We start from the raw sequence: 13,411 nt of genomic DNA, 5'->3' as shown, positions 1-13,411 counted from the left end.
TGGAGTTTCTCCTCTTTTTTCCTATTTGATTTCTCCAAAGACTCATGATGATAAGTAACCATTGGGAATTCTGCTGTTATGTCTGTCCTTGTATTTACCAATTAGAAACGATGGCCAGCACACAGCCTCAGCATGGGTGGTTTCCAGCTCAGTCAAGCTACACCCACAAAGGAGATGGAAGGATTTCCTGATGCCAGATCTCTCGGTGGTTTTCTTTTTGGTTCAAATTACTGTGCCAGATTCTTAGCGGTTACCAGGCAAATGCACCGCTGCCTTGAAGGTAACGTGGCCTCATTTCAGCTTGTTCAGTTCCCACGTGACTGTGTCCACCTGTCCTTGAAGTTCCACTGCATTAGGTCAACAAATTCAGGGGCTGTTATGCTATCTCTCGGTGCCTCTGGCCTTTCCTGAAAAACATAAATCATCTTGGCATCTGGCGTAGCCTGGTGCATTATCATTTACCTGTCAGTTGGGTTGCTCCACCCCCATCCTCTGTCCTACTGGAATAGGAAAAACAAGGTGATGTGCCTGTGTGGCTGTAGGCAGACTGTAGGGAAAAAAAGGGGGGCTATCCATCAATATGCTGTTAGTTTCCAGACATTATTTACCAGGAGTTTTCTGAGTGCATACTGTGTCTTTGTTATTTCCCGTCGAACTCCTTGCTCCAAGTGTTGTGTTGGATGTGTGTGGTGTTCAACGAATGGTGAACTTCACGACTGATGATGGTGGCTCGCTCACTTGATGGAGTTTAGACAATCCTGACAAACTTTATATCCCACGAGTGATTTAGGCATTTTCTGGAATACTAGCAGATTTGCATCCTAATGGAGAATTCCACTGACTGAGCAACCTAAGTGTCTACACAGTGAAAATGGATGGGTCCAAACTGGTGGTGGTGTGAACGCCACAATCCATGAGTAAGAATATCTTAAAAGTCTTATAATCGTTTCCATCCATACTTTCCTACAAGTGATTGTCTGCATATTACTAACCCAACAAAGGCAGTGACCTGTATGTGATTCACTATATAGGATCAAAGGACCTGTAGTTTGAAGAATATCATTGTGGCATGCATCTGTGTGTTTTTGAAGAAATTTAATGAGCATTTGACTGGTACCTATGATAAGAGTAACTCATATACAATCAGTACAGATTATATGCCCAGCACCCACTTTAGGCACTTTATAAATTTGGCCCCTCTTCACCCTTAGAACATACCTTTGAGAGTGTTACACCTGTGTTACAGGTGAGGATTCTGAGACCCAGAGATATGGAATAATTTGCCTTACCTTTGGTAAAAATGAGCTTTGAATCTGTGAGCTCTGGTCTGATTTTGGTGTTTTGACTTAGGTGCAACATAGATATTTTATGATGTTACTGAGATTTCCTTTATAAACTACCCTTTGCATTTTACTGGCAGCAAAACCTACCGAATAAAGATATTATAGGTGTTAAAATCTGACAAAGAGGAAAGTATTATGAGACAAAGATTTTAATTCATGATGAAAATATTATTTCGGATGAAAAACTCACCTGGAATTCAGCTGCACTTAAAGGACTTGAATAAGACCTACTATGATAATAGGAATGAAAACTCTAGTAACATATTTAGCATTTTCTCTATGGCAGGCAATATTCCAAGTGGTTTAGTTGCATTTTTCTTACATGTAATAGCTTGCTTGTATTTTATAGATAAGCAAATTTCTTGATCAAAGTCACGTAATATATAAATGACGCAGCAGGGTTCTTGAACCAAATATATGTGACCCAAGAGTGTGCGTTTTGGTGCACTGTCCTGTCCTGCCTCTAGGCAGTGGTCAAGCTCTGGGAGTTTCCTATTGGTGTGGCTGTAACTCAGACACGTAGAGGAATGAACACGCTCGGGATTCTGGTGAGCCCTTTCAGAAGGTAATTTTTAAACTGTGATCACCACTGAATAACAGCTGGAGAAGCTGTTATTGCCTTTCCAGCTTTTACTGTAATTGCATGATCGCTTCCTGGGTGTTTGTCATTGTGCATATTTATCCTTTATCACATTTAAACTGCCTGATGACCCTGGTGAGTAGGTATTGTTTCCCCTACTGTATATATGGGGAGGTCACATGGGGTAAGCACAGGATGCCTTTGCCCAGGGTTTTGTTTCCTGCAGTTTCAGTTCCCATAGTCATATGTCGACTGAAAATAGCAGTAGTGAGGAATTAAAAATTTTTAAAGAATCCACATCCATATGAAATTTTATTTCAATATATTATCCTATTTTTATTTATTTATTGCTGCATGTAATTGATGAAGCTTATTATAGATATCTATGTACAAGAAAAAGTGTATTCCAGGATATCTGTGCATACCAGGGCTCTTCAAGTAGTTCATAAAAACACCTAGTATGAAAAAATGCCATGTCTGGATTTCACATGCTTTTGTAGCATAGTAAACCTGCATATTCATTCATTCTTTCTCCACACACTTTTAAGGAGCCTCAAATGTAGGAATTGGTACTCAGTACAGTGTCAAGCTTTCTGTGGAGTTTGGGCCTGTACTGCTATGGATAAGAAGGGACTGCTGTGAGCTGCTTCATATTGGCAGTAGTCTACTGCCACACCCCTGGTCTTCAGTGTTCCTTGCATAGCTTTCTACCACTTTCAGTCGGAGCCATATGATGTGTGTGTCTAGGTAGGTTTTGATAGGTCAGATATTGGCAGCTTCATAACTGATGAACTGATTAATCACAGTTGATTTAATCTCCCCTTTCAATTTTTAAATACATTAAAAGGGAACAGCTAGTGCACTTGAAGGGAATGTGTAACAATACCCATGCTTTTTCTTGATCAGTGTGAAAGTAGATTGATTTTAATAAGGGTGTCAGAATATTGTTACAGCTCTTTTTGTTGACAGATATTTTTTTGTTGACAGATATATTTAAAAAAGCATCTGTCCTGAATTTTGAAGGAAACTTTGAAGATGAAGAAAATGTCTATTTGTTAGCTTGAATATAGACCAACCTAGACATTTCTTCAAAACCACATAAGAATTAAAACCCAAAAGTTTCAATTAGGATGGCAATTAAAATTCAACCTGAGAAAACACCTACAATTGGACTTCTTTAAAATCCATTTGTAAAAGATCTAAGTGATGATTTAGAATAGTAGCTTCAATTTACATCAGCAGCTCATGCAAATTGACATTTATCAGATTTAGCTGTCAGTCAATTTCTTGATGAAGTCCGCTTACCTAAGGAGGAAAAAAAAATGAAAACAAGCCTCCGTTTTGGAAAATCTTTTTATTCTTACTGTTGTTTGTTACGATTGTTTTTCCACTTCAGACTGAATATTTAATCTGCCTCAGTACGTACTGGATATTTTAATCTCCTGGAAAAGCTTTTTTTTTTTTTTTTTTGGTACAACTTTAATGATAAACATGGCAGGCAGTGGTCCAAGCTCAGAATGTGAGTCCCGCAGCTCTCCCAGGGATCTGAGGTCTGGGCGTGAAAGCAGGAGCAGGCTTGGTCTCGGCTGACCCGGAAGCACTGCTCCCGCCCTGAAGGCTGCATCTTGTCCACACCCTTCCCTTCTCCCTACCATCTTTGCTGGGATTGCACAGCCAGCTGCTGTACCAAGTACATCCAAACACCCCACCCCAAAGCCCACGTCACCATCCATGCATAGTGATCTGCTGCAGAGAAGGTGCACGCCCACTGCTAGCCAGACATTCTGTGATGCACAGAGGTAGGCATCTGTACTTAGGAATCGAAAGGTTAGGTCAAAATCATTTCTGTGATTCTATTATGTGGACTGTTATAATTACCTGGTAGTGAGCAGATGTACAAGGTATGTGTTTACTGAGATAGCAGGGTTTTTTTTTTTTTCATTTTTTTACATTTCCTTCAGTGACTGAAAATGAATATTGTGTGATGTAAAACAGTAACCTATAGTTTATAAAGGTCATTGCAAAAAGAATGTTGTTGCAAGGGTAGGCCTACTTTACATATATTATATATTTATATATGCATGTATGAAAATAACATATATGTTATTTTAAACTCCAGCATAAGAGACTAACACAAATCTCTGTGTGCTGGTTAATAAAATCATGCCAGTGGGTTTTGTACAATAGTACAAATATAAGTACAAATGCAAGTGCAGTACGACAGGATATCAAGCAGTGTTTTAGCCTCACCATCGCAGTATCTTTTAGCGGAGTTTTATTTTTACCCCCATTCACTTCATCATCAGTAATGGAGATCTGTGCATGTCAGGTTGCTTAGAAGTCCTGATGAAAGGTGTGATCGTTCTGTGTGCTTCAGCACCCGAGCTCAAATCCAGTTACATTGCTGCAAAAGAAGTTCACCCTTTAAACAGCTGTTGATTTCATCTGGGCTGGTTTCTGCAACATCAGAAAGAGGAGAAAGGACACTATGCCTTTGTTACACGCGTAAACAAGTAATTTTGTCTCTATGAATCCCCTGCTAAAAGCTAGTCCCTGGAAGCTCAGAGAATCAGGTGAATAATATTAAAATATTTGATCTTTTTAAGGATTTGCCATGACATTTATTTTGTAAAGATCAGGAACTTTATTGAAATTGAACCTTTAAAAAGTGGCTGTCCCAAAATGAAGAAATAATCTAGGAATTGATATAAAGTGGCCACAACCCAAACTGGTGGTGGACCACATGGGAGAACATTTCAGAATTAAAATAACAGAACTACACTTGAAGCTATATTAGTTTCTATCTTTTTATTGTGATTTTGTATAATTAACTAATACACATGCTGCTGCTTTCAGTACTATACTCCAGCCATTTTCAGATGCCATGATTTCATATGTTAAAAAATCAGATATTTGCTAATGTTTGCATATGTAAATTAATTAGCAAAAGGCACTAGGAGATGTTTTTCAACGAAAATTTTAAATGCTTTTTTTATCCTGGCATTTGATGTCATGTACATTCAGTCTACAAGTAAGACATTCTCAGAATATCATCAGTCTTGGGCACATATTGTATGCAAATGTCTTCCTCTCTTTGAAAATACCTTTTGCATTTTAAGCAAGATCCTATTTTGACAGTTCTTTATGCTTTTTGGGGGAGAGTTCTTGTGGAGAGTTAAAAAAAAACCACGTATCTTGAATTGTTGCCTTGGCATATTCATTTTAATTTGATCGTTTCTCGTCTATCGTAGTTAACCTCTCAATCAAATCACCTGGAAGTCCTTGTTAAACAGTTCAAGGCTTCCGTCAACTCCCATCAGGGATTCCACGCAGGAGGGTTACACATGTTAAACCAGTGCAAGGGAAGCTGTTCTTTGGGATTGCCCTGGGGAGAGTTCTACTGCATTTTTGCCAATTGAATTATGATGTTAGATGGCATGAATATTGATCAAATTTCTAAACTGAATTTCCCAATTTTTAGACTGTGGTGTAAACTAACCCACAGGTTGTCACAACCAATTCAGTATGTTTTTAACAATATCGGTGAAGCGTGGAGGTCTTTAAAACTCATTGAAATGTAGAAAATTATCTGCACATATGCTATCAACAATTCTCCCTTAACTCCTTCATCTCCGCATTCTGAACCAACAAGAAAATTTGTATCCAGGGAAATGGTCAGGTGATTCAGTGTGATATGTGTGTGTTTTGCCCTCTGGTTTGACTTTCCTTTTCCTATCCATGTGTGGAAATCTGGATGGAAATGTGTTTGCCCACATCCCGAATGTGGACTGAAGGAGAACAGTGTTGTATCTTGGATAGTATGTCCTTACTGCAAAGTAACTTCTTTTCCTTTAAAGAGAAAATAAGAAATCATGAAGTGCTTTCATTTTCCAGCCAGGTAATGTAGTTTATTTATATTTGATAAAAACAAAACAAACAAACAAAGAAACTCTCCTGTATAGGTATTCTCACTTTGCTGAATAACTTTTAGCTGTGGTGCTTCATGTTTTCAGCTGTGGTGGGATGGTAGGATGTGTGTATTTTTAGGGAAATTTCTTGAAATGAAGCATGAATATGGGTTTGCTGCCAGTCTAAGAAAGGGTCTGGTCCTGTTCTAGCCACGGTAACTTAAGTCTGCACTTAAGAGATCCTGTGGGCTGGCCCATCCGCTGGAGAGGGTTGAACATTAATCTCCTGGACATGGACCTCACCTCTCTGGATAAATGGAAAGAGGATTAGAGCGCTGAGTAGTCTTTGGATGCATAAAGCACCTGGCCATTGAGAGAGGAGGGAGAGAGGAAGAAAGTTGAAAGAGAAAAAAAAAAAAGAAGAAAAAGAGGGTGAGATGGCAGTTTAGCATCTGCCTGCCTTCCAAGTTAATCACCGTGAATGTCCCTCTTCCTACCGTATACTCCTTCCTACCTTGTCTGTTTCTGCGAGTCGCTTGTATCCTCTTGAAAATTCATCAGAGCAATAGAAGAATATGGCAAGGGAAATGTGTGCATACTAATGATGGTAGCTTTAGAATGCAACCAAAGTACCTATGCGTGTATATTTTTTTAATCACATGGTGTTTTTTTTATGATATTTTACTTATTTTGAAGAGTCATTTCCTAGATGTCATAAGGCTCAGCCCAGCTCTGGCTAGAAAGCACGAGGGAAGTTAGATGATTACATAAGAACAGCAATAAATGCAAATGTTTTAATAAATGCTTACACCTGACAGTTTGCAATAGATGTGAATCTGACAGGAACTCATTTATTTCTAGAAACAAAATTCTTTTTGAAGAAGATAGCAATGTAAGCTTCCTTATATAAATGAAAAACTGAAGCTCAGAAATATAAAATGCCACAAATAAATCTTCATAGTTGCCCATGTACTAGGTTTTTTTTTGGTAATATTGAGTGTGTGTGTGTGTATGTGTGTGTGTGTGTGTGTGTGTGAATGTAACCCTAGAACAGTGCCACAAATGGAGATAGATTACTTTTTAAAAAAGGAATTGAATTGACTGGTAAATTATTAGTACTTATATATACCACCTGGCAGCTAAGGGATTGCCCTCAGTGTGCTAATATAAGCAGTGGAATGTTCAACAGATAGTTTCAATCCAATTAAAGTGATCTGTTGTGACTGTATTTGACTCGAGGCAGTGGAAGAAAGATGGTTAAAATGTCCTTCCAAGATTATCCTCTTAGAATCCAAAACTGGAGAGAATTTCTGAAAAATGATTACAGAGTGACTTATTTTATGTACTCTATAATATGTATTACCAAGTCATAAATCAGGCTGCTTTCTCAAGTATCTTTGGATAAATTTCTTTAATATTTTAATTGACATATGAGGCAAGCACTCCTCATGATTTTTATTTCTGGTAGGCATATGAAGCCCTTTAATTAGTGTATCCGTTCTTTTTCTTGCTGAATGTAATCCTGAATAAGAATAAAAGCAGCAAAATTAGACAACGTATGGAAAAGGAAATCCTGGCTTTGCTAGCTTTACCAGGGAGACTATCCAGGCCCTATATTTCTGGCTGAAGTTCTTAAAAGAGAGAAAATGCTTTTCCTGGCATGAATTGTGTAACAGTTGTTTGTGTACCTTGTAGCTTAGCAGACTCTCTCAAAGATAGTCCTCCCAGGGAAATAATCCTTTGCTTGCAAAGGTGAAAATTGTGCCTATCAATTTTTACAGAATAGCTTTATATAGAAAGAATTATTTTTATTTAGAATATACACTTAAAGTGTAGTATTTATATACTGTAAAATTGGATATGTAAACAAACCACTTCCCGGCCCCAGGTGAGGCAGGCAGTGGAGTGTGGGCAGTGGTGTGCCTTGCTGCTGCTACAAATCCAAGGCATGCTGGGCTTGTTGAGCTCTGCTGTGGAGCCCGCAGCTTATGGACTTCAAATTGAGTGAGCTTTCATTTTCCTACCTTGATGGGCTTCACCTAAAGATGGGGTGGAAAATAACCATTCAGTAGCATTATTTGGTAGATTAAATTACACTCCCCAAAATATGCAGCTGAGCACTTGGTGTCAACTCCTTGCCTAGTCTGAACCTGGCAGCTGCAATTTTTGATTGTGGTGTTCAGATCAATCTCGAGTGGCAGTTCTGCAGCAGTCCCTTGGAAGGAACCTTATTAGCATTTATCACTGAGACAGAGGCTTTTAAACATGGGGAATCCAGGTGCCACAGTCCCGAAATGGTGTCCCTGGATGCCGAACCTGAGATGGAGGCACAAGGCCCTTGCAGCTTTGCTTTCAAAATGCAGTGATCACAATGTTTTGAAGAGGAATGTGGGCACAACAGGCAGGGTTCTGTGAGAGATCACACCTGCCCTAATGACTGCTCCCTGAATTTTACAAAGATAAACTCTGAGGTACACAGAGAACTGGAGCTATTATGTAGGGAATGGTTTGGACCTCCTGGGGCCTGGAACCAGGGAGAAATAAATGAGGAGTGGAGCATTCAATGGAGGATTAGCACAAAATGATCTGAGTCCCAGGGGATGAATTTGGGGGTTCTTTGAGAGAAAGAGCTTCCTTCCATATAGAAGGGACCAAAGATAATCATGGATTTCAAAGGGCCAGCCAGGGAGATGGGAGGAGCCTTCGGTGTCAATGAAGAGCTGCTTGCAGACCAAAGGAAAACGCTTCCAGGGCTGGAGGAGAAATGGCCTTCTTAGCCAGAGGCATCCTGGAATATGACAAAGGGCTGGGCCATGCCTGGAGTGAAGGTTAGAATGCAGGGGCTCAGAGGGCTTAGAATCGGATCCAATGTAGCAGCAGTGGCAACTTTTTATTCTACCATCACAGCCTTAAGCAGCTCAGCTCAGCAACAGGAACCATTTTATTGAGACCTTGAACTCTCATCTAAGAAAGGAACCGTAAAGAAATACAGATTTTCTAACATTGCATATTTTGTAACTTGGCTGGAGGCACTCGATGTAATTTTCTCTTGTTTGGACATTTTGTTATTCCATCATTTTCTTTTTAATACATCCTCAGGTGGAAAAAATTGTGCATGTTTTGGGACACAAAAACTAGGTAGGATATTCTGTTCTATTGCTGGACTAAGAAAAGAGAAATTGGAAAAGTAGAGAAAGTCCAGCCCATTGAGAGAGAGAAGGGGGCAGGAGGACTTCAGTCCTAGGAGTATTGCTGAAGAGAAAATGAATGCACATAGAGTCGGAGCCAGCCCTTGAGGGAGACACGAGTCCAAGGGCAAGCATCTATTTATGCTTGATTGCCTCAGTCTAGGCACTAAAATTGCACGAGAGATGACTAATGGCATATAATGAGTTTTTATTCCAACAAGGCCCAAATAGACTGCTTTAACTTGGCTTGTCAGGAACAAAGATATTAATTGAGAAAACCAAAATAAAGTGGAATCAAACTGATTATGAGCTTTATAGACACTGATTTGTATATGTGTAAGTAACTGCCACCAATACGATACAGCTATGACTCTGGGGCATCATCAAAGCCTTCTTATGACAAAGGATGGGAAGCTAGGGCCACAGCCTTCACTGCTGAGCTGAGCCTCTCTCCACAATGTGGGCATGCTGGCCGACTCTGTGAAGACAGGCCATAGTCTTGGGTGGTAGTGCATCTGTCCAAAAACGTAGTCATGCGTTTCCTTCATGTCAATTGAATGCTTTCTATCTGAACTCATCCTTTCCACTGTAACTCCTGCTGCTGCTCTTGTTTCCTGCCAGTCTCTTAACATTTGTAAGATCAGTTATTGCCTAAGACAGCTCACGTGGTAGATTTATCATTCCATGAAAGCAAGGCATAATGACTTTCTTTTTAAAACCGTCACTGCTTGCATTTGATGAGATTGGTATCTCAACCTTGAAAGGGGGACAGCGTAGCCCTCTTTTTCTTGTCTTCACATTTTTTGCTCCTGGCTTCTCTTGCCCTGTCCTTAGTGAAGTCTGCATAGCCTCGTTATCCTAAAGGTTCACTTACAGCTACAGGATCATTGGTCCCTAAAACTGCATGGGCCTTCTTCTGGCTGGGCATTCAAGGTACATAATGATCCCCTGATCATTGAATGTATATTCTCGTAGGGGAATGGACTCAGAATTCTGTCATCTTGCCTGAATCTTGGTGTCATAGGTTTCGTTTTGTCCAATTTCTACTCTTTGCAGATGGTCTGTTATGTAAAAGTGTGAATTTATTGTTTCCATGAAAATGACCAGCAACTAAGAGTTCTTTCAAAAACATTCATGTTGTATGGCATCATGTAAACAAGAATGTAGTCATGCAGCCAAACTTCTCCCATCCCAAAAGGAAATTCTTTTTCAGCAATTTAAAATCTTTTCCTTATCTTAGCCCTGAAGTTCATGGCTTTTGAAATTGTCCTTAAAGGATGGCACATTAAGAGTAAGATGAACATTCCAGTGTTCTGTGAGAAGGGGTAGAGTAAGATGGCTGTTAACCTTGACAGTGGTTAGTAGGGACACAGATTATGGAGAGATGTGGGTTGAAAAATAGAAAGTAGCAGATAGTTAAGATGAACAGATCCAGAGAGCTGGGATACATGCTGAGAATTATAGTTAATAGTATTGAATTGGGTTTTTTTAATTATATTAGCGATTTTTTGCCATAAGAGTAGATTTTAGCTGTTTTTCACACACACACATACACACACACACACACAGACATGGGTGATTATGTGAGATGATGGGTAAGGTAAGAAGCTTCCCTGGTTTTTGCATCCCTTACCTATATGCAACAGAATTTATACACATTTGAAAAAAATTCATCGCTACTCTGAAAATTTGTAAGTCAGAGCCTGCGTGTTGAAAACTGTACAACCAAATCTTTAAGCATAGATACGTCCCTTCACTTCTCACCCTATTGATTTCTCTCCTCTGTGCCTCTTCAAGCTACATGCCAGGACCTGCCAGTTCAAAAAGGAGCCCAAGAAATGAAGTGAGCCTTGTCACTGTTAATTGGTACCTCACATAGATAAATCATCTACTTATCGGGTGTCTCCTCACTTGGTGACCATATAGCATCGAGAACATCCATTAAGAAGCCTCGGAAAATACATTTTTGTAACTCAGATGTTTTTCTGGATGGACTCTCCAGCTTAGAAAGCACAGGGGCTGCTTTCAGACATTCATCCTTCACTCCTGGCATTCTGTAGGCTTTCTGTCTTTGTCTCGTTCTATAAAGTGATGAATTTTTGTCTGATGACTGAAGCTCTGTGGAAAATGCCTTGGTAGCTCTGAGCACAAAGGCACCAGTGTCTTTTTGCTCTGCAGTTTGGAAGCCTAGAGTCATGTGGAGTTCTGCTGTGTTGGTGCACATGTCAGCGGTCCTGGCCAAGCTACACTCAGGTTGGGCTGCTGGGAGGTACTGTGACTGCCCTCATGCTTTAGTAATGTGACTGATGAATTAAACACGTTTCTTTGCTTGACATTCTGTTTCCTTGCACTTCAGGGAATGTACTGAATGTACTGGACAGAACCATTCAGTGGAAGTTCAAACTTCCTTAACACCAGCAGCATTGTTATTTCAGCTTTAACCTTCTTTTATTTCTCTATTTCAATAAGCAAGTATAGTGCCTTATGTGGAGGCAAGGATTTGGGAGGAGTTTCAGGAAAATCATTCACGTCTTAGAGGTTGTTTGTAATAACTTTGCTTATGCTGTAGAAATGTTAATAGCTTTTGAAGAATAAAAACCCCATAATAATTGCCCATCTATAAGCAGAATCTTATGGTTTTAGCTGTAATCTGTGGTCCCAGATGGAGAAAAAGTAACATAATGCCTTTTATTTATGCATGGTTTATGAACTGATTTGCACAAGGGGCTTTGTATTTATAAAAATGCATCTCACTTTGTATGCTTTTTAACCAGTTAATGTTGGGTTTGCCAAGGGGTCAAATTTTGTTTTTCCGATGCAGCATTATGACCTTATACTATATGTACCATTAAGTGCCTCTTAAAAGAGTTTTGAAAGATGACTTTGTGAAAAGATCAAACCCTGACTGTAAGCCTGCGGACGTTTTAGTAACGCATAGAGCCTCATTTCCATTTCTCTTGCTGACATAAGTCATCATAAGTGTAATAAAGAATTTCCTTAATGAACTGGTTGAACATGGTGTGTATAACATTGGAAAATGTTTTCAATTCTGAAATTTGGAAGGGTAGTGTTTAAAGGCACTGTAGTTAGTTATCTCAACAGGTGGTAGCTGGTAATTGATAATTATATTTAAAGTATGTGCATTCATTGTGGTTGGTAGTAATATAGCATTTTTATCCACAGATCTCAAAGCATGTGTGAATAAATATGCATTATTTCCCTATTTTAAATAGCCAGAGACTCAGTGAACGTTAATTAGATATAAGCAGACAGAGAAATTTCATGTCCCTTGCTTGCCTGGAGCTTCTAAAAAACAATGCTTCGCAGAAACTGGGATAAAGAACACAATGTACTGGTCTTTAAATAACGACCATTTGGGGGCGTGGCTGTAGTTCCCAATGAAACCACATGGAACCTGAAATGCCCTGCACACCTCATCCCCCGAGCTCGCTCCTTACATATTCTAGCAAATCTCTCAGAAGAGATCGCTGTGATCACTCCAACATTCTGTTTAACTCCCCCTCCCATCCAGAAGATGAGCCCAGTGTGGGCACAGCAATTCCTGCACCCCACATAGGACTTCCCATGGAATTCCTACAAGCTTTTTCATTACGAAAATACGTGCTGGTGTCCATTGTGCAGTAAGCTCTCTCTTAGTTGCTAATAGCACAGCAGTGGTTGGAACAGTTATGTATGGCTGGGATTGAAGGAGAAAGAGCCGATAGGTGCCTTGCTCCTTCCTCCTCACAGCTTTCTTTTCCCATCTGCACCCCATCCTCCACAAAAGGTGGTCTACCTTCTTTAAGGAAAGCTCTCCCATCCGGCATACCCTGATTAGTCTCTGGAAAATATTCCTGAGAGTTATTTTCTGTAGCTTTTATTTTAATTTTTGAAATGTGTGTTATGAAAACAACAACTGTATTAAATATAGTTTCTCAAACACTCTGTACTGCCCTCTGCTACCTTCCCAGCGCGTGGAGAGCCACATTCTCCCAGCAGAGGAGTGGTGCCGTTCTAAATTAGGATTGCCCTGACCAGTGCCTGTGCTTGCTGGGCCAGGCTTGTGGGCTCTACTGGGCAGTGAGTGGCTCCCAGGGTTGAGATCTGTGCCTGATCGATACTGGGAGAATGGGGAGAGTTGACTCCAGGCACCCCTTATAGTGTAAGATCAGGAGCGCCTTGAAACAGATTCCAATTTGTCTTCTTTTACATCTTTCTTTCCAAAAGGCTCCAGAAACCCTCATCCTGTTTCTTTGTTCTCAGTATTCATTTCTAGTCGCTGAATGTACAATTTTCCCCAGATCATTGCCCTAAAGGAGGGCTTGAAACGTTCTGATCAGATCCTTCCTGGGCCAAAAGGTGTTAGTCTTGAGAACTGGAGGTGGGTCAGGT

At 40.0% G+C, this 13,411-nt stretch overlaps 1 protein-coding gene across 6 annotated transcripts in view; it reads left to right on the top strand.

The window, feature by feature from the left end:
- TENM3 (teneurin transmembrane protein 3) overlaps positions 1 to 13,411 on the top strand; it is a 614,727-nt gene that overhangs the window by 71,966 nt on the left and 529,350 nt on the right. Inside the window, exon 1 of one of the 6 annotated variants that reach the window (XM_058669962.1) lies at positions 3,595 to 3,722. The exons of the other annotated variants lie outside the window; for them this stretch is intronic. The gene's annotated coding sequence lies outside the window, so the exon portion shown is untranslated. Of the gene's footprint in view, positions 1 to 3,594; positions 3,723 to 13,411 lie in introns of those variants that run through there. 6 annotated transcript variants of the gene reach the window in all.

The sequence above is a fragment of the Ochotona princeps genome, chromosome 11, assembly GCF_030435755.1.
Source record: "Ochotona princeps isolate mOchPri1 chromosome 11, mOchPri1.hap1, whole genome shotgun sequence".
Taxonomy (NCBI): domain Eukaryota; kingdom Metazoa; phylum Chordata; class Mammalia; order Lagomorpha; family Ochotonidae; genus Ochotona; species Ochotona princeps.
The sequence above is the reverse complement of the archived record's forward strand: the minus strand, read 5'-3'. Positions and strand labels throughout refer to the sequence as shown.